Source organism: Dendrobium catenatum, unplaced genomic scaffold (genome assembly GCF_001605985.2).
Source record: "Dendrobium catenatum unplaced genomic scaffold, ASM160598v2 original_scaffold_197033, whole genome shotgun sequence".
In the NCBI taxonomy this organism is placed as follows: domain Eukaryota; kingdom Viridiplantae; phylum Streptophyta; class Magnoliopsida; order Asparagales; family Orchidaceae; genus Dendrobium; species Dendrobium catenatum.
The window spans coordinates 1716-22397 of NW_021515450.1; the positions used below are offsets into that span (position 1 = coordinate 1716).

Genomic DNA, 20682 nt, shown 5'->3' on the forward strand with positions numbered 1-20682 from the left:
CCCCACGAGCAACCAAGTTATGAGAGTCAAACGACTTTTGGCATGCAGAAAGTGAATAACTTGATCTGTTCTAAAAGCTGGAGAACAGAAAGCGAGATAGCCGTAGTTGGTGACGAAGCAATGATTCGTGTCTAGTATAAATCACAAAGCTTCACCTAAGCATGAACAGCAATAAGTGCAGAAAAAAGGTAAAAATGTAAAGGTAAGCGATGTCCATATTTACTTCTAACTTATTTTCTTTCTGAGTGCAGGAAGCCTGGACATAATTGATAAATATCATTGCCCTAATGTTAAGGAATCTTCCTAGCAAAAGAAAGAGGTCAAGGCGAAAAAGCTCAAAATTTAAACTGGGCGAAATAATGAAAGTGCCAAAACATATCTCTATGGCAGATTCTATTCACTGAAGTATCGGACCAGGTAGAGGAATAATGTATAAGGTAGCCTTTCGTGTTTTACTTTTGTTGGTGTTTTCATTTTTAATGTTATTTTAATTATTTTTAAATTTTTGTGCTTCTTCATTTTTAGTTTTATGTCCGTTTTTGTTTTTATGTGAAATTTTTCTCTCATCAACACACACACTCCCAACTTTTTTCAAAATAACTAGTATAATAGATATACTTACACTGATTTTCTTAAAATCTTAGAGTAAGTTGATAGTGGTTTGTACCTTTCTCAAAACAGTCAAAAGGAAGTGAACTCAAATTTTTAATTTTTTAACTCCAATCTCTATTTCTAAAGAGGTTATCCTACTTTTTTTGCTTTAAAATGCAAATTTCATCTTTTAAATTAGTTTTGTGAAACATAACAATTTACTTTATCTCCCAACATTATTATTAAAACCTTATCGCAAATAGGAATCATTTTATTGCAATATTATTTGAGTAATTCTAAATATTCATAATTTTTCCTTAATCAAAGCAATTGGCATTCGTCGACCCAAGATGAGTTTTCTTTTTTGTTTTTTAAGATTAAGAGAGTAAGCATATTTCAAAAAAATTGGCAATTTATCCCCAACAATAAAAGATGCTCAAAGTCGCTCAAATTGAAAAATATAGACATACACAAAGCTGATATCAAAAGATGGCAGTGCGCCATACACCAATTGTTCATAGAGGGATAATAATGAGCCCACAAAAGAATGCTTACCATTCTTGTTCTTCTTAAAAAGCTTAAGAAAACCCTTAATACTTTCGATACTTGAGTTTGAAAAATCTGATTCTTATTCTCAAAAATGTTGTGCATCTTGGATCTTTCTATTAGATTATTATTTTATGAAATGAGTTTTTGAAAATTATTGTTTCTTTCTCTTAAATTATTCCTTGATTTAGATCTGAATTAAAAAGTTTTTTGGCCTTTTTTAAAGAACTTGAGTTGATTATCAATTTCTGAGTTTTTAACCTTTTCTAGGGGCTATGCGTTGTCAAATTCATTCTACTATTTATTTATTAAAAACCAATGAGGTACTTCTCATTTTAAAAATATTTGTTTCTCACTAGATCAGGGAATGTTTTTATCTTTTGTTCGTTTATTTTTGTTTGTTGCTCCTCTCTTTTTGATAATGTCAAAGGGAGAATGTATTGTTTGGAATTTTTGTATTGTTATCGTATTTGTAATCTATTTTCAAAAAATTTAAAAACAACAAAAATTTTTCATCCCCCTATTTTTTAATAGTGTTATTTAGTGAGGGGAAGATTAGGAGAAAATATTTCCTTTTTTAAAATTCAAATTTTGGAAATTGTTTGCCATTATCAAAAAGGGGAGATTGTTGCAGCTATGGTTATGATTTTGATGATAGCAAACATTCCTTATTTCTCTTACGATTGCCTTATTGCTAACGTTTCAGGTTCACACGATCGGACTAACCAATTGGAACCAGCTTCAAGATTGGGAAGGACAGGTCTGAGTCAGTTTGTAATCTTTTTTCTTTTTCTTTGAGATTCGTATGTATTTTGTGATGTGGTATATTAATTTATAGTTGACCATTGATGGTCTTGTTAACGAAGGAAGTAGTAACAAAGGTCGCTTTGATTCATATTGATCATGATTGATGCACCAGTATTGTCAGAGATGTGTTTCAGAAAGATAGCAAATATCTGACTCTTACGGTTATTTAGACATGTATTAATTATGTATATATAATGTGGCCCAGTGGGAGATTGTTAGAAATAATTTCCATATGTGGGCCCATATATTTATACATATAAATAAAGAATTATAGCATTAGAAACTGCTAATCCTAAATTAAGCAATTAAATTCGTGATCTATTTAAAATATTAAATTATATTTGGCTTATGTGGCATCTCAATTAAATCTATGGAGTATTATTTGCTGTAGAGAGCCGGGGGTGAGGGAGGGGATTTATTTTATTTAAATGAATGGGACCCCTATTGATTTTGTAACTTTGGAGATTTTGTTGCTGCCCCTAAAAGATTTCTTTTTTTGGTAACATCGGTCCGGATAATAATTGTATATCGTCCTGCACTTTCTGACAAAAGTAGAAACCCTAATTAGGGCATCCTCATGAATAGCAGCCGTCATATTATGAGCAAAATATACAATCAGTACTGTAAGACCAATTTTTGTTATCGGACCCCAGAGCGATGATCGGCTCATATTTAAATCAGCAAGAATCCGCCGCCAATATCTACTTAGGAAATTACTTTATTTTTGGAATCGCTCCGGTAATATCACCTGGTACTATAAAATATTCGTCCCGGATGATCCAAAGTAAATTTTTAAGTAAAATTTCTCAGGCCAATTTTGAAAAACAATTAATTGGGATTTCATCCAGGCCGGTATCGCGAAGACGTCCAAGACGATTTTAGACATCGTCCAGCATATCAATTCAGGGCGACTATTCAGGATGATTTGTCCTCGATATTTTGAACCTACACTCCGGCCAGGCACGAAATTGCTGCAACTGCAGTATTTAATTGTATACTTAGTATTTGAGCCAGCTTTCTATTTTAAGGCTATGGCGAAGCACTTTGTATGAGTGTCTTTTTGAAAGTGGTTAGCCACTTTCGTAGCTATTAGTCCTCCTCTTGTGCGTGCGAAGTATAATCTTGCCCAAGAAGAGCTTCGAAAAATAGCGGATTGAGAGGAAAGGGTGGAGTTTTGAGAGAGGTGAAGAAAGAATATACACGATAGTGAGGGGGAGGGATCTACCTCATCCATTAGCGTTGGGTTGTGGTGGGGGATCCACACGGTTGCTATGGCAAAATTTGCACCTTAGTTCACCATCGGATCTCAAAGCTTTTCTTGAGGATAAGTTCACGAAAGAAGAAGATCTCCTTGGTGTCAAAGGACCCGGCGACTCCGCCGCACCGGGGGAAGGTGGAAAGTGATTTTTGTAAGGGCTTCTCCACCTAGCTGTGGGGGCTAAAGGAGAAACACTTGTTTTAGTGCAATACTTGGAGGGTGCCTCCAAGGAGTGAACGTAGGTCAAGGTTTGACTGAACCACTATAAATTTATGTGTTCTTGTTTCTTGCTTCCGCACTCTAATTTCCACATTTATTTTTGTGGTGTGATTTTGGTTTATGCGATTTTTATTCTTTGTGAAAAGAAATTTTAAAATACCAATTCACCCACCCCCCCCTCTTGGTTAGCTTGGGACTAAGTTCATAGGGCTTAACATCCCTAACGAACTTTCATTACTTCTTTCCCGTTTTGCTGGTGTTGTTGGGGCTGTTTTGTTTGGGCTGCTTTTATTTTTCTAGAGTCCATGTGGGCTTTCCTGGGTAGGTTTTTTCTCCTTCTGTAGTTTTTTTGTATTCTGTTCTGGTTGACCTCTTTCTAGGTGTGGGTGATTGCTCTTACTTTAGTCTTTTCCTAGTTTTCTCTGGAGCTTATTGCTTAGGGGAGGCGGCTATGGCTTGTTGGTTGGATGGAGTGGCATTGGACTTATCCTAATGATGTTTTTTTTATCCAATTTTTCTTGAGCTTTTTCTGCCCGAACCCTACTTGTCATTGCTGTGGTATTTTTTTTTTAGCTGGTGTTTTTTGGATCTTTGCCAATCCTTTAGTGTGTGGGTTGTGCATTGCGATTAGTTGTTGTTCTTGCTTGGATTTTATTAGGTTGTTCGCCTGTTGGTCCCTTTCATTTGATTTATTTGTTAAGGGAAATTTTTCCTATTGCTTGTTGTTCTTTGGTTTATTTTTGTTAGCAGATGAAGGTCCCAATTACCCCACTTTTCTTAGCTCGGTCTCTCAGGTTGCTATAATTTAGGGTACCATTAATGCTAGATTGAATTTTTACTATTTTGTTTTATGCTCTTGTTGATTTTTCTATTCTTTTGTTTGCATGTTGTGGTATACCTATTGGTTGGTTGATAGCATTTTGAGAACTAATAATAGATGATTCACCTCTATTAAAGATTATATTTTGGATAACTGCTGGGTTGAATTCTTTACCCTTTGCTTTAATTACTATTATACTTATCATGGATTTTAGACTTTTTCGTAGAATTTGATTTTTACAGGTGCTTGTATTTAGCTCTTATTGGTAAGGAAGATGGAGAAGGTTGTTGTTTTTTGGGTCATTCCTTATTTTTTGGTGCTCATTCTTGTGCATCGTAGAATGTACCTAGGGCATTTTATAATTATTCTAAGTAAGGATTTCGAGTTTTTAATATTTTTTTTCCTTTCTTTTTGTACCTCATTTGAGTAGTAGTGAGCTTGAGGTCCCTTTAAAGACCGTGTAATCTTTTTCTAAATTAACACGTAGGCCCCTTTGAGGGTTTCCCCTTTAAAAAAAAATTCAAACAAAAACACAAACTCAAAACATTCAAAATATACACACAACAAACATAAACATTACACACATACATCAATCATCAAAGATTATTCTGCAATCATCAAAAAATATTCTTACTCTCTCTTTTGACATTAAACAAAAAAGAAAGTATAACTGGAAATGAATGGTTTCAAAAGATAAACCAAAAGAGTTGAAGGAGAAAAAGATTTTAAACCAATTGCAAATACAATATTAATTTCTTTATACTAAAAAGAAAATTTTCAAAAGTTTAAATCAAAGAATAATTAAGATAAGAAAAGTCAATCAGAGTCATTGTTCATTCTAAACAAATTAAATAAAAATGATTATTACAAAAATGATGAAAGGAAGATTAGTTAACTTTGATTCAATATGATATATGATTGTTAATCAAATATATTTGGATTAGAGATTGAATGATAGTAGAAATAACATAATAAAAAATTTTAAATAGCGATATTACACATATTTTCAAATATTTGTGGTACACTTTGTGCATCTTTTCTATTTGGGATAACTTTATATCTCTTTTTACTTTGCAAACCATTGCACATCTTTTATATTTTTGCACACATTGTGCATTTCTCTTTTTTTTTAAGCCTTTCTAATACCTGTAATCTAAAATCAAATTTCACTAATAATAAAAATAAACATATTGAAAATGAAATAAAAAATAATAAGACATCAATCTTGAAATAATTATAGCATAGATATGTTTGTCTAAAAGAATATAAAATTAATCTCCATATCTAAATCCAGTTATAATTTAAAATTTAAAATTTTTGAAAGATTAAATTCTGTAAGAATTTGTAGAGCAAAATAATTTATAACCCATTTCAACAATCAATTGCAAAAGATTTTTCTCATTAAAAACATAAACATTTCAAGAATTAAGATTTAAAACATGTCAACAAAAACATACCACATTGCATTGATATAAGAATCACATACAAACAACTTCTTAAAATGAAATAAAACTAGACAATAGTAAAACAAAACATAAAAACACTGAACTCAAGAAGCAACATCACAATAGTAAATACAAATACTCATAAGAAACAAATTGATAAAAGTACATCTAAAAATATGAAGAACCCTAGTTTGGAGGAGGAAGTGGATTGAACATTAAAAAATAACTACTAACTGTAGCTACATTCATGTTCACTGGGTCAAATTTTCCATGAATCCACACCATATCTTCATTATAGCAAGCATCCTACTGATTAAGTTGAGTCTCAATTTAATCAAAGCGTTGATCAAAATAAGTCTCCAAAGGATCGAATCACTGGACCATTTCCTTGTAGTAGTTTTGTTCAGGTCTAGGTGCAGGTGATGGAGTAGGAGCTCCCCTTTCATCCTTATAATCATCACTCTCTGAACTCTGATCTCTCCCAAAAAGTGCCCGAAAGGAGGGATCAGTGAAGTAGATAGGAAGTTTTATGGGAGTCAGGATTAATCATGTTGTACTTCTTCTGTAGAAAGTAGGCAATTAAATGTCTTAAAGCTACATTTTTCCCTCTTATGATGTTGAAGCCCAATTTTAGAAAGATTATAAATGTAGTCTATGATTAGTTGGGCCTCATCAAAGGGGTTTTTAGTCATAATTAGATAGGTGATTGTGGACAAGAGTGGAGTCATATTTATCTGATCACTAGTTTTAAGGATAATTGAAGTTCGCAAGATATGCTAAATGATCCAGGCATTCTGAAGTAGAGTGTAATCCTAGACAAATGACACATTTGGGTTATACCTCTAATAGTTTTATTAATTTCAATCCAATCAAAATCGGCCCTTGAAGTCAAAGTGTGGGCTCAAATGCCTTGGGTTCTCAATTGAAGAAAGTTTCCTAAGTCTTCATTGGTAATCTCTACTCACTATTTCTGAACATAAGATCTAATCCTATAGTGGTCCTCATTAAATCTCATGTTGGCCAAGAAGTATTGGAAAGTTTCTTTGTGGAAGGAATAAATGAGGGTAAGAATGAAAGAGAACTGAGTCGACGCAAATAGGGGCATAATAGAAAAATGAAGATAACCTGAATGAGAAGTCTAGAAGGGGTGATCTTAGCAGCAGAATACCTAAAATAAGAATCCTCATTCACCTTAGAAAGGAAGTTGTCATCCCCACCACTTCTAGAAGAGGAGGCCTTAGAAAGATGGAGTCGCTTGCTAGAACTAGCCATTTCTATGACAAGGGCTCTAGAAGGATTTGAGATGTATAAGAAAATGAATGAAAAATAGTTTCAAAGATCCTTCTATTTATAGGAATATGACCTATCATACAGTATAAATCTTGAATCATTCGTATGATTTTAAAATCATACAAGATGAAATTATTTTCATACGTATGAATAAAAAAGACCAAAAAATGAAATGGCTTTTCATAAAATGTCATTTCTAAGGCGTACTTTCATATAGGCTTTTTGACCACACAATCATACTGATGAATGAATTTTCATCCAGGATGATCATAATAGTAAAGATAGTTTTAAAGACGGTTAGATTTATTCCCCATAGAAATTAACAATTAGACCATATATACGAAATACGATTTCATACGTATGATTAGTAATAAATAACTGACCCCAACTGGTAAACCATTCTCATGTGTATAAATGAATCTGTATAAATCATATAGTATGATGGCATTATCTTACAGAATGAACCCTATGGAAAACTAAGTTTTGCGTGCTCAATTCTGAAACCTATCATGCACATGCTACAAAATTTGTACATGAGAAAAAATTTTATTCAGTACGATCAAAACACCTAGAAAACAAAGCATGATAATCAGAAAAACTTCTCAAAACCAATCAATCTTCAATAAGTAACATGCTTCACAATAAATAAAACAAAAAAAACATAATTAAACATACAAATACAAATAAAACAAATAAATAGAGAAAAACTAAACAAACACATATATACAACACATCAAGTTTGAAGAACTTTTAAATTAAGTATTAAGATCAATCACTCCTAACCTAGTTCTTAAGGTGCTAAAAGTGTCAAAGACCAGTGATTTTGTGAAAATATTTAAAAGTTGATTTTCTGCTTATCACAAAAATATTCAATTCAATCTTTCTCTTAGCTACATGATCTCTAATGAAGTGATGCCTTATATTTCTATGCTTGATTCTAGAATGTTAAATAAGATTCTTTGAAATATAAATGACAATAGTATTATCTCATAAAATTAGAATTGTGCCAATAGAAAATCCTAAATCAATCAACTATTATTTCAACCAAATAACTTGTGCCTCACAACTACCTAAGATAATGTATTCTACTTCAGTAGTAGATAGGGCTACTGAATTAAACTTTTTACTGGACCAAGAAACTAAAAAGTTTTATATGAATTAACAAGTACCAGATGTACTTTTCTGATCAACCCTACAACCTGCAAAATCTGAATCAGAATATCTAATAATTTAAAACAAAAAACTATGCTTAGGATACCAAATCCCCGAGTTTTGAGTTCCTAAAAGATATCTTAGAATCCTTTTTATTGCTATTAAATGTGATTCCTTATGATTAGATTGAAATCTAGCACATAAATAAATACTGAATATTATATCTAGTCTGTTAGCAGTTAAGTAAAGAAATAATCCATTTATTCCTCAAAATTTCTTTTAATCAATAGATTTTCCCTTAGGGTCGTTATCCAACTAAACTGATGAACTCATAGCTATAGTCACTAGTTTAGCATTATCCATTTCATATTTCTTGAGGATATCCTTATTATACTTCAATTGACTGAGAAAAGTTTCTTCCTCATTTTTCTTTATGCTAAAACCAAACAAATAACTCAAATCTCTCATTAAACTCACCTCAAATTCACTACTCATTATTTTTGAAAAGTCATCGCAAAGATTTTTATTTGTAAATCCAAATATGATGTCATCAACATATATTTGAATAATGAGTGTGTCATCTCTTATTTTCTTCAAAAAGAGAGTAGTGTCCACACTTCCTTTCACAAAAGATCTCTCTAATAAGAAAGTGCTTAACCTCTCATACCAAGCCCTATGTGTATGTTTCTACCCATACAATGCCTTTTTTAATTTAAGCACATAATTAGGGATTTTAGAATTTTCAAAACATGAAGGTTGCTCAACAAAAATATCATCTTATATCACCCCATTCAAAAAGATACTCTTGACATCCATTTGAAATAATATAAATCCTTTAAAATAGACAAAGGATAATAATACCTTAATTACTTCAAGTCTTACTACAGGGGCAAAAGTCTCTTAAAAATCAATCTCTTCTATTTGATTATATTCCTTAGCCACCAATCTTATCTTATTTATGATCATAACTCCTGAATCATTCATTTTATTTTTGAATATCCACTTAGTTCCCATAACACTTTGATCCTTTGGCCTTTCAATCAATTCTCAAACATCTTTTTTATAAAGTGATTCTATTCTTCTTACATAGCCAAAATAAAAAATTCATCCGAAAGAGCTTGACTTATATTTGTGAGTTCAATCATCGATATAAAGGCAAAATGGTTTACCTCTTTGCTAAGTTTATGCCTAGTCCTAACACCCTCACTAGGTTCACCTAAAATCAATTCCTTATGGTGATTCTTAGAAAATTTCAATTCTCTAGACAAAGGGTTTTCTTTTTCTATATTTTCTTCCAAATTTATCTTTTTAATTTCTTGGGAGTTATTTTGAATTTGATTCTCTTCTAACCTTAGCTCTTCTAAAATGCCAGATTCATCATTCACAACATATGTGATTTCCTCAACTATCAAAGTTCTCTTGTTAAAAGCTCTTCAAAACTTTTCAACACTAGAGTATACAAGAAAAATTCTTTCATAAGATTTTGGATCAAATTTTTCTAAAGAAGTTTTTTCCATAATTATGAATGAACTCCTTATATCTAAAAACATGCAAATGTGACAAATTTGGTGTTCCCCCCTTAAAAAGTTTATAGGGTGTCTTGTTTAATTTGATCTAATGTTCACCCTATTTAGAATATAATAAGATGTACTAATTGCTTCAGCTCAAAAATATTTTGAAAGTGAATATTCTTCCAACATGGCTCTAGTGGATTCAATTAATATTCTATTATTTCTCTCTACTATCACTTTTTGTTGAGGGAGGTGCTGAAAAATTATGATCAATTCCTTTCTCTTTATAAAAATCTTCAAAATTTTCATCTTCAAATTCACCTCTATTATCACTTAGAATTGATAAAATCTCGGTTCTTAGTTTTCTCTGAATACAAGTGCAAAAATTTCTAAATTCCTCAAATGATTCACTCTTATGAAATACAAATTTACCGAAGAGAATCTAGAAAAATCATCAACAATCACAAATTTAAATACTTTATCTCCTAGGATTATGGAGCTAATCAGTCCAAAGGTTCTTTTTAATATTTAATTTAATTTTTCTTTTTCTTATTTCTTTTAATTTGGCTAAATATCTAATAAGAATTTTGAATACCTATCTATTGCCTACATTTTTTGTTTAAGTGGGGCTCAACATTATAGGTATGAATTATTAATAGTCCAATACTTAGATTTTTTTTTTAATTTCACTTTAACCTTGTTATTTGTTAAGTAATTTATAATGATTGTGATTACCTATCTTTTCCTCCAATTTTATTTTATCTAAGATTTATTTAATGGTTTTGTAATCCCCTTGTTACTTTCTTAATAGATGACTTAAATTATGCTTAATAGTTTATCCACATTAATCCTTAAATCAACTAATTATGTTGTAAGTAGCCAATTGATTGTGATTTTAGGAATTTTATTAATTAGAATATTAATTCAAATTAAATGATTAGTGGTTATCTTGAATTAATTGTTTAAAAGATCTTTTAAATTATGTAGTACTAATTACTTAATTATTAATTTTTTTATTTTTAAATTTCATATTACATGCAATAATAAGTTATGCATAACAGGAAAAAAAATGTAATTAACATAATTAAAAACAAATAACAAAATTTGTAAGGAAATAAATTTGGGATTTGTTTTCATTATTATATCCAAATTACATCTTGATAAAACTAAAATAACAATAGTAGTAAATAGCATGGAAAAAATTAGAAAAATTAAAAATACAATAACTAATGAATTTCACCCTACTCATCATCATCACCTTTGTCCTCATCTTCTTATTTTTTTGGCTTTATTGATGCTATTGATATCAATGGTGCACTAAGGTAGAACTCATATGGTGGGGGTTACAAGGAACCCATTTCATTGACCATGTGAGTTAATCTCCCAGGTCATAAACTTCATATTAATACTACTATTTGTGTTGGAGAACAATATGGTCGTAATATTAGTACATGCCCTACTTTAATCAGGTGGCCTGGTGCATGAAACCATCAATAAAAGCCTAGATATGATCCACTTTTTCCTAGAAGATCACTATCTAATATAATAGCATCCAAGAATCTCTAACTCAATGCTAATAAGGTTATGTTCGTTGGTTTTATCCCTCTCCTTATTATGAAGAGGAAATTTTGAAGGACTTGATTTTAGATATAGTAAGTACAGAATAAGGAAAAATCTATTCCTCCCTCAGGTTTCCTATAGCTTTAGTAGCAACACGCAATTATAACTTAAGTAGGAATGACCTAACCTTACTATTGTTATCCCCCTAAGCATGCACTAAATGGATTGAAGACTACCTTCCTATAGTCTATAGGGAAATCCTTTTGGATATATTAGTTTAAAATTGTCTTATCCTTAGTAACTTCACTGATATTCCAACTGGGCATTAAATTTAGAAAAATAAAGTAATGCAAGGGTTTAGATTCCTAGTTTAAGAATGAGGTAGATAAATTTACTATCATATCCTCCCTTCTCTTCCACTGAGCATTTTAATTTTTATATGTTTTGAACCTAAGGATTTCACATAGTCTATAGGGGAGATGCAAAATATTTAGGTAATCATCTAATCAACTTCGTAGTTAGTAGTTTAGAAAGCTTGGTTGATAGCAACAGAGGTGAACGATACCAACTTTTATCTAACAAATACAAAGTCATCTTGAGGCTCCTTTGTGTTGAAAAAAAATTTCTTACATGATTAGGACAACAGTGTGTGGTTGGCTTATTAGGACATCTTAATTTATGTGGACAATTAGGGCCTTTACCACTCCCTAACGTTAAGAAAATGTAACTCTGGGATGATAGATAGTTTTATAAATGATAAGGTTATTATATTTCTCAAATGCTGTGGAACTTATAAACATCTTAGCATCATAAGATGTTAATCTTATTATCTACCTCCCAGCATCTCAAAACATAACTCGATATGTTCAACATATAGAAAGGTCATACCATGTTAAATTAGGATAGACCATGCCTAAGTTCTATGTTTTGGGAAAATTTAGAGTTCTTTCAATTGTAATTTGAAATAAATAATGGAGCTTCTAATTAACTTCAGGAAAAAAAAATCATCCATTTTTTTTTATTTCAACAAAATGTATATATGGGATATATACTATAGTATATGGCTATAGATCAAAAAAGAATTCATACAATAAGCTAGCCATAATTATACAAAATTAGAAAAATACCTTTATAGACTCAGACATATCAAATCCTTGATGCTTAGCAGTCAACTGGCTCTTTTAGTTTCATATATTCTTATATAGAAGACATAATATGTGTGAGAAAACATATCTTAGTAGGTCACACCCACTAATATAAATTTATTAAAAAGTTACTTATTTTATGTATAATTAGATGTAAAAGATGTTCACTAAAAATATCTCAAATTGAGCATGATATTAATTAAATATATTTAGAATAAATTTAGTTATGTATTAATAATAAATAAATAAGTACTTCAAATTTCAAAAAAGAAAAAAATAATAGATTTCACTTAGGCCTTATACCTCCCATTAGAAATTGGCCCATGACATATATGATATTTAAAAATTCAGACACTTAGAAAACAAGCCCATATAACTCCCAATGCCCATGACATATAAGATATTTAAAAGTTCAAACCCCTTAGAACTCCCTCTGTATTTATCACCACAACAGAACTTCCCAAATATAACTTCTGCCACACATCAGAACTCCCTATAATCACATAATTTAAATAGATAAGCACATATATCAGTATAATTCAGAACATAAAGTACAGATAATTTAACTTATAGGAATTCACAGTGTATTATATCAGTCGACTACAATTTCAACAATTAAGTAGAAATGCTGTAATTCTTAAATTTACCATATTACAAGGGATTGTTCAAAATATTATTTTTAAGCTTAAATTATACAACAATATTTTTTTCATAAATATTTAATAAATAAAATAGCATACTTTTCAAACTACCAGGCAAAAAATTCCAAAGGAATAATAATGTTCAAAATTATCTTATCTACAACATATCAAAAATTACACAATGAAAGTTTTGTGGGTATAAAGTTATCTCAATTTTTTCAAGCAGAATTGTGATTTAAATTTTAAAAAGTCTAAAAGTTCTTTTTTTGTTGAAACCTAAGATAAGCAAAATATAACCTATCTTAATCCAAATAACTTTTAAAACTTGGCCAAAAATAAAAAAGGAGACAGAGTCACCCAAACCCTAACTTTCTTTCATTAGAATCCTCCACTTTCTCTATCCAATTTCCCAAGGGGATAAAATTTGATTTGATATGGTGAAAATTGATAATTTAATATAACATTTGAGTCTGGTGCCATGGTGCATGATCTTGCGCACCATAATGCTCCACTTATAGGAAAATAATTCCATAGGGTATCCATTGTGCTACAACACACAAATTAAATTTTGCCAAAAATAAAGAGATAAAATTTGGGGTATTTCCAAACCCCAGTACCATGGTGCCATAGGGAAATAATTGTTAGATTACCCAAACATGCACATGGACCCCTAGAATCTGCTTCAAATCAAATTCAAACACTCATATACATACAAAACATTCCCAGGAATTTAAAAAATGATTTAATCATAACAATTTAGTGAGTTACCTTTATTAGGTCGAGTTAGAATTGGTGTAACTATACACCAAATTAACCTGTGTTGAACAACTATGAGTATTGGGGCCATTAGTAATTAGTCATGAATACAAACAGAAGACACAATTTTACTCAAACACTAAGAGAAGGCTTGTAGTGTGAAATGAAATATATTAGCTATCTTTCTTATATAAAATGACTTGGACTATGGTGCTAACAATGGTAGCTCTTCATTGTTGATCAAATTGGTAAAACCTAGTTCAAATTCTATAACACTAACAATAGATGGTATTATGATGATATGCTTTATAACTTATGAAAATATGCTTTTTGAACATCCCATCACTATGAGATCGACACTTGTTAGTGCAATGAGTGCAAAGGGACCACAACTGTAGTGCTTTAAATGCCTTAATAATGATTTTGCCTAGGTGTTATGGAACCGACGACTATGTTGTAGCACTTTAATGTTTTCCAAAATCCTAATAACACAATTTCACGGCACTGCATGGTCAACGCTTCATGAAATGGGGGTAATTTGGTGCTATGGTACTATTTGAAGATATATATTTTTCTTGGGATTTAAATAGCATTATTGTGCTTAGGTTCACAACATAGTAGTGATCTAGCTTATTTTTTTATACATGATCCATATACAGGATAAATTCTACCACATTATTCATAGCTTCAATCAAACACTAATCATTTCTAATAACAAGAATAATCATCATTCACACATACAGTATGTCCTAAAAAATATGCAAATAGATATAGTCATTTTGGTTTCCAACCAAGCAGTTCTAAGTTTATAGTCTTTAGCTAAATTATGCCTATCCCCTAACTAGAATGAACTAACTCCACTAAACTCCTAAGACAATTAATGTCTCCTCCTAAACATGGCTTCAGTCTCTGACTTTTAACTTTGAAAATATAAGTGGTTTTATTATCTGTAATATATATATAATACGATAAGGATAAACCATAATAATTATAAATGGTCCAAACCACATGGACTTTAACTTCTCATGAATAATTTTAATCATGATTTATATAAAGAACTTTTTATCCTCGCACAAATTTTTTTCTAATGAACATACGGACGCACTATTTTTACTTTTCCCATTATATATCTTCGTATTTTCATAAGCATCATTTATATATTCTTCAAATTTATTCAACTATATTAGCCTTTTTTTTTCCTTCACATCTTTAAAATCATAATTTAATTCTTCAACTGCTCAATCTGCTTTATGTGTTGAATCTATGGGTAAGGGGCAAGCTTTTCCAAACAACAATTTATAGAGAGACATTTCAATTAGGGCTTTGAACACACTCCTGTAAGCCAAAAGTGCTTCATCCAATCTCAATGTCCAATCCTTCCTATTTAGACGAATAGTCATTTTTAGAATTCTTTAGATCTCCCTACTACTTATTTTCTCTTGGCCACTGATTTGGGGATGATAAGTAGTTGCAACCCTATGTTTAATTACATATTTTAGAATTAAATTATCCAATCTTTTATTGTAAAAATGACTCCACCATCACTAATTATGAGGTACTCCAAATTTTGAAAAAAAAAATTAAAAAAAAATTAATCACTATCTAAGCATCAGCTCTAGTTTTTGCATTGTCTCAATCTACTTGGAGATATAGTTAACTACTATCAATATATATTTATTCTAAAAAGATTGAACAAAAAGGCACATGAAGTCTAGCCCCCAAATATCAAGGATCTTAACTTTGACAAGATAATTATGGAGTATTTTATATCTATTTAAAATATTTCCTACTCATTGGCATCTATCACACTTTTGACAAAATCACTTACATAATTAAGGTAGGATAGTAAAATCTAGATTGAAGGATCTTAGAAGTGGTTCAAAGTCCTCTAAAATTCCTTCCACACTATAAATCATGGTAGTGTCTAATGATGGTTTCAATCTCCTCATTTAGGACACACCTCCTAATGATTTGATCTTTACATCTAATATATAAATATGTCTCACTCCAAAAATAGAATTGGCATCATGTAAATTTTTTACAACCTTAGCTATATAACATATCAAATGGGAACATTCCACATACAATGTAGTTCAAAATGTTAGCATGCCATGACACACATTATGAAAGCAATACAAATAAATTTTCATAAGGGAAGCATTTATTAATGTAAAAATTCTTATGAGTAGAACCCTCCCTCTTTAATCAAGATAGATGATTGACCACCATATTCTTAGAACCTTCAATATCTTAATTCTCTACATCAAACTTCATAAGCAGGTTTAGCATCTGTTTAGTTAAGAGTTATTTGATAGCATAACGATCGGTGAAAATAATAATTTTTTCACAAATTAAATATGATCTAAATTTATCAAATTTAAATACTTTGCTCACATTTATTTCTCTATTATTTTATAATTTAATTATGTATTATTGAATACACTACTAGCATAATCTATAACATTAAACTTGTTTTCTATACATTATCCTAAAACTAATCTAGTGGCAAAGTCACCCGCATCACACATAAATTTGAAATTTAATGACCATTTAGGTGAAATGATGATAGATGTGATAAATAATCACTTCTTAAGTTTTTCAAATGAAGTTTAACATTTTGAATTTAATTTAAATGGGACATACTTCTACAGTAAATACCATAAGGGTTTCATAATTTTAGATAAAACTTTTGTAAATCATTTATAAAAACATCATGGCCTAAAAAATTTTACACTACCTTTATAGAAGTAGTAGGTAAAATATTCTCAATCACCTTGATCTTCAAATTATCAACCTCCAAACCCCTCTCAGAGATTTTATGTCTAAGGACAATACATTCCTTAATAGGAAACTAGAAAAATTTCCAATTAAGAACAAGGTAGTTTCATTGCATATCTTCAAAATGTTTTCTAAATGTTCTAAACAAACATCAAATTTTGTTTCAGAGCTAGAAAATCTTTCATAAATATTTCAATTTTATGCTCTATTAAATTTGATGAGATTGATATCTTGCTCCATTTAATTGTTGCAGGGGCATTATATAATCCAAAATATATCTTAATACATGCAAAGGTACCATAAAGACTACTGAATGTAATTTAGTCTTGGCCTTTGGATGTATAGGAATCTGATGGTTATCATAATAACCATCTTAAAAATAGTAAAAGGGTGCCCTACTAACCTGTTTAACATCTGATCAATAAAGGGAAAAGAAAATTAGCAGTCTATATAGCTTTGTTCAACTTCCTATAACTATGCATATCCTCCAACTTGTAACCATCGTGGTGGGTATCAACAAAATTATCTCATTAGCCATAACAGTTATGCCTCCTTTCTTTGGGACATAATGAATTGGACTCACCAGAGCATTATCTAAAATGGAATAAATGATACTTACATCCTATCATTTTACAATTTCCTTCTTCCCACTTTTTTTCATTATAGGGTTCAATCTTCTTCGGGGGTTAATATTTAGAAAAGATTTTTCTTCCATCAGAATCTTTTACATTAATAAAAATGGAGTAATTCCTTTTATATTAGTAATAGTCCAAGCAAAAGCTTTCTTATATTTGCTAAGAATTACAATCAACTTACCTTTTTTGTCTTCTCTTGGTTTAAAAGAAATAAAGACTACTAAGGTTGGTTCTTCTCCAAAGATGGAATACTTTAAGTGGGAAGGTAATGCTTTTAACTCACAAATAGATTCCTCTTCAACATATGATTTCAAGGGTTTCCATAAAGATGATTAATTTAACATTTTATACCTCTCTTTAAACACTCTTGGGACTTCACTAATCATGTGTATTGAATCTTCATCTACCACTCCTTTATTATCCTCACACAATGAACTTTCCAAAAAAATTAACAATTGATAACCCCTTCATAAAATCCTCCTCATAATCATAAACTAAATTTAATCTTTGAAAATGCTCCCTTTGATCCTTTGGAAACTTCATTGTCTTAAGGACATAAAAGGTAACTTCTTTTTCTTGAACACTCATGGTCAACTCTCCCTTCTTCACATCAACCATAGCCCTCCTTGTGATAAGGAAAGGTCATCCAAAGATGATAGGTATTTCCTTATTTACCTCCATATCTAAGACAATAAAGTCAACAAGGAAGAAAATGTTATCCACCTTGCCTAACATATCCACTATCAACCCCCATGGATAAGTGGAAGAATGATCTTCTAACAAAAGGGTAACTATTAATGCATCATTATTTGGGTAAATCTATTTCTTATCTGGCTTCTACTACTAAAATGGAAAATAATTCAATAGGAGATAATGTTGAATTGGTGGAATGGATTCTAAAGCTGAAATTAAAACAAAAAATTTATTGTTTTTGGTGGAGATTAAGTAAAAATGCAATACCTACCAATGAATTTTTTGCATTACAGAAAATTTGGTGAGGTTATATCCTGTGCTAGAGGATGTGATGATATTGAGAATGTTCTCATATTACTATGAGGTGTAAATTTCTTGTGGAGGTAATTATGAAATTCAGAGAATGGGGTTTCAATGTTCCTATCTTTCATTCATTGGAGGAAGGTATTATGGAACTAAGAAGGCTATATTTCAAAAATCTGACCATGGTACGGTTGCATATGACTGTGGTATATTTCTCTTGGAAATATCAGAATGCAATAAAGAATGGAGAGAAGGCAAGTTCTGTTTCTACAACTGCAGCGAATGCATTATTTACAGCTATGCAACCTCAGGTTAATCCATCACTAGAAGATTGGAATGTTAGCCTCCATCAGGAGTTTGTTAATTTCTAACATCCCCCTCCACTAGGATGGATTAAGATAAATGTTGATGCCTCCTTACAAAATTCTAATCATGGAGGGATTGGAGGAGTTATTAGAGATGTAAAAGGAAGATTCTTATTGGCTTTTGGTAACTAACTTAATCATTAGGATATTTCCCAATTGGAAATGCAATCGGTGCTCTCCATTAGAGAAGTTCTTCAAGATTGGCTATTTGAATATGAAGGTGTGGTTGTGGAAAGTGATAATGTAAGTATTATCAAATTCATTTGTGATTCGAAGAAGGAGTCAAATTGGGAGAAAGAGAGCTTCTGGAATAAGGATCTTCAATTTTTACATGGCTTTAATAATGTTTTATTTCATTCTAGCCCTAGAAGTTGTAATAATGTGGCGGATTGGTGTACCACATTTGCTTTATCTAGTAATTTTTGTTGGGATAGCTTTAATTATCCTAACATTCCTTCTTCTTTTAGTTTATTACTAAAGAAGGAATGTGATGCATTTATTTAGTAGTTTGTAATATCTTCTATCTTTTTATTGCCAATTGCTATTTGCATCTTCAAAAAAAAAAAGGTAATTGTGGTAGCTGAACATCTCCTAGGTTAAGTTTCTTTAATATGGACAAGGGTATGAGATTTATACTAGCTCCTCAGTCACATAATATCTTCCGACATAAATTTATCCCTTATAGCCATAGGAATGGTATAACGTCCTAGGTTCCTAAGCTTTTTTGGAGTTTATTATATAGGATTTCACTAAATTCCTCAATCAGGACAATAATTTAAAATTCTCATAGTTTAATCAATATTTTTCATGTTTTTAGCGTAAGTAGGCATCTCCATTAGGGCTTCAAAAAATGGAATGTTAAAAGTGGTGGCAGTCTCTTAAGAATCTTTCAAATAAAAATTTCTACTTAGTTATTAAGTTGAGTTTATTCTTTAGGATAAGTGGGTTCTAAAGGTGCTTATACAAATATCTCTTCCTCAATTCGATCCTTATTCCTAACTACTTCTTTTTGCTCTCTCCAACTCCTCAATTGAATGGCTTTATAATTCTCCTTACCATTTTCCCTAGAATTTACTTCTATATTATTAGGCAAGGCTCCTTAGGGTTTATTATTTATGAATCTAATTAACTGACATAATTGATTTTTAATATTTTCTTATTGCAATAGCTTAACTCTTTAACTGGGTCCTCTTTTGTAAAATCAGGTATTCCTGATAAGGCTTCTTATCCTTAATTTAGTTATTAGTATTAAACATATAGGAATAATTAGGCCTAAGGGTTTCAAAAAAATTTTAGGTGGTTTCTAATTTCCTCTAGAGTTTAGTTGGTTTGAATTCCAATGATTACCCAAATTATATGTATTATTAAATTAAAAATTAGGGTGGTTCTTTCAACCAAGATTTTAAGTGTTAGAGTAAGGTTTATTTGGTTTTTTTTTATTAATGACATTTAAGGATTCAATCCCTTATGAGTGTAGATAACTAGATGGTTCAAAGATATTATCCTCTACTGACATGGGTATATACCTTGAGATTTTCTATTTCTAAAATTATCTAATTGTTAAGAGATAATAGCTACTTGGGCACACAAACTTGATAAGGCATCAAATTTATACAGACTAGCTACCTTTCTAGGGTTTACTCTTTTTGAAGGCCATTAGAAGTTATTGGTTTGAATTTTTTTCAATGAAATAAAATGTTTCATTGAAGAATTTTTATAGTAAAGAACCTCGAGTACTAGCATCAATTATAATTTTAGAGATCTTACAAGTCCATTGTAAAAGTTTGAATGATAATCCAACTAGGTAAATCATGGTGTGGGCACTTCCTAAGCATTTCCTTAAATTTCTCCCAAAATTTATATATTTATACTCCATATAATGAGTGAATGAAGTGATGTCATTACTAAATTTTATAGTTTTAGAATGAGGGAAATACTTGGATATGAGCTTATGGGCTAAATCATTCCATATGAAAATTATGCCTACGAGGAAGGAGTTTAACAACATATTAACATTGTTCCTTAAGGAGAACTAAAATAATCTAAGACTGATAGAATCATTAGGTAAGTTTGTACAATTTGAATGATACAAGGCTTTAGCAAAATAAAAATAAAAAGTTTAGATTTTGCGCTTGTTAATGCTTTTGATGAATACTTTCTACCTTTG

At 30.6% G+C, this 20682-nt stretch overlaps 1 non-coding gene across 1 annotated transcript; it reads left to right on the forward strand.

Annotated features, from left to right (window-relative positions):
• The first annotated feature begins 20321 nt into the window (after positions 1–20321).
• Positions 20322–20427, forward strand: LOC114578874. The gene has a single exon (XR_003699797.1). It is a non-coding gene; the product is annotated as a small nucleolar RNA R71 (small nucleolar RNA).
• Positions 20428–20682: the final 255 nt, after the last annotated feature.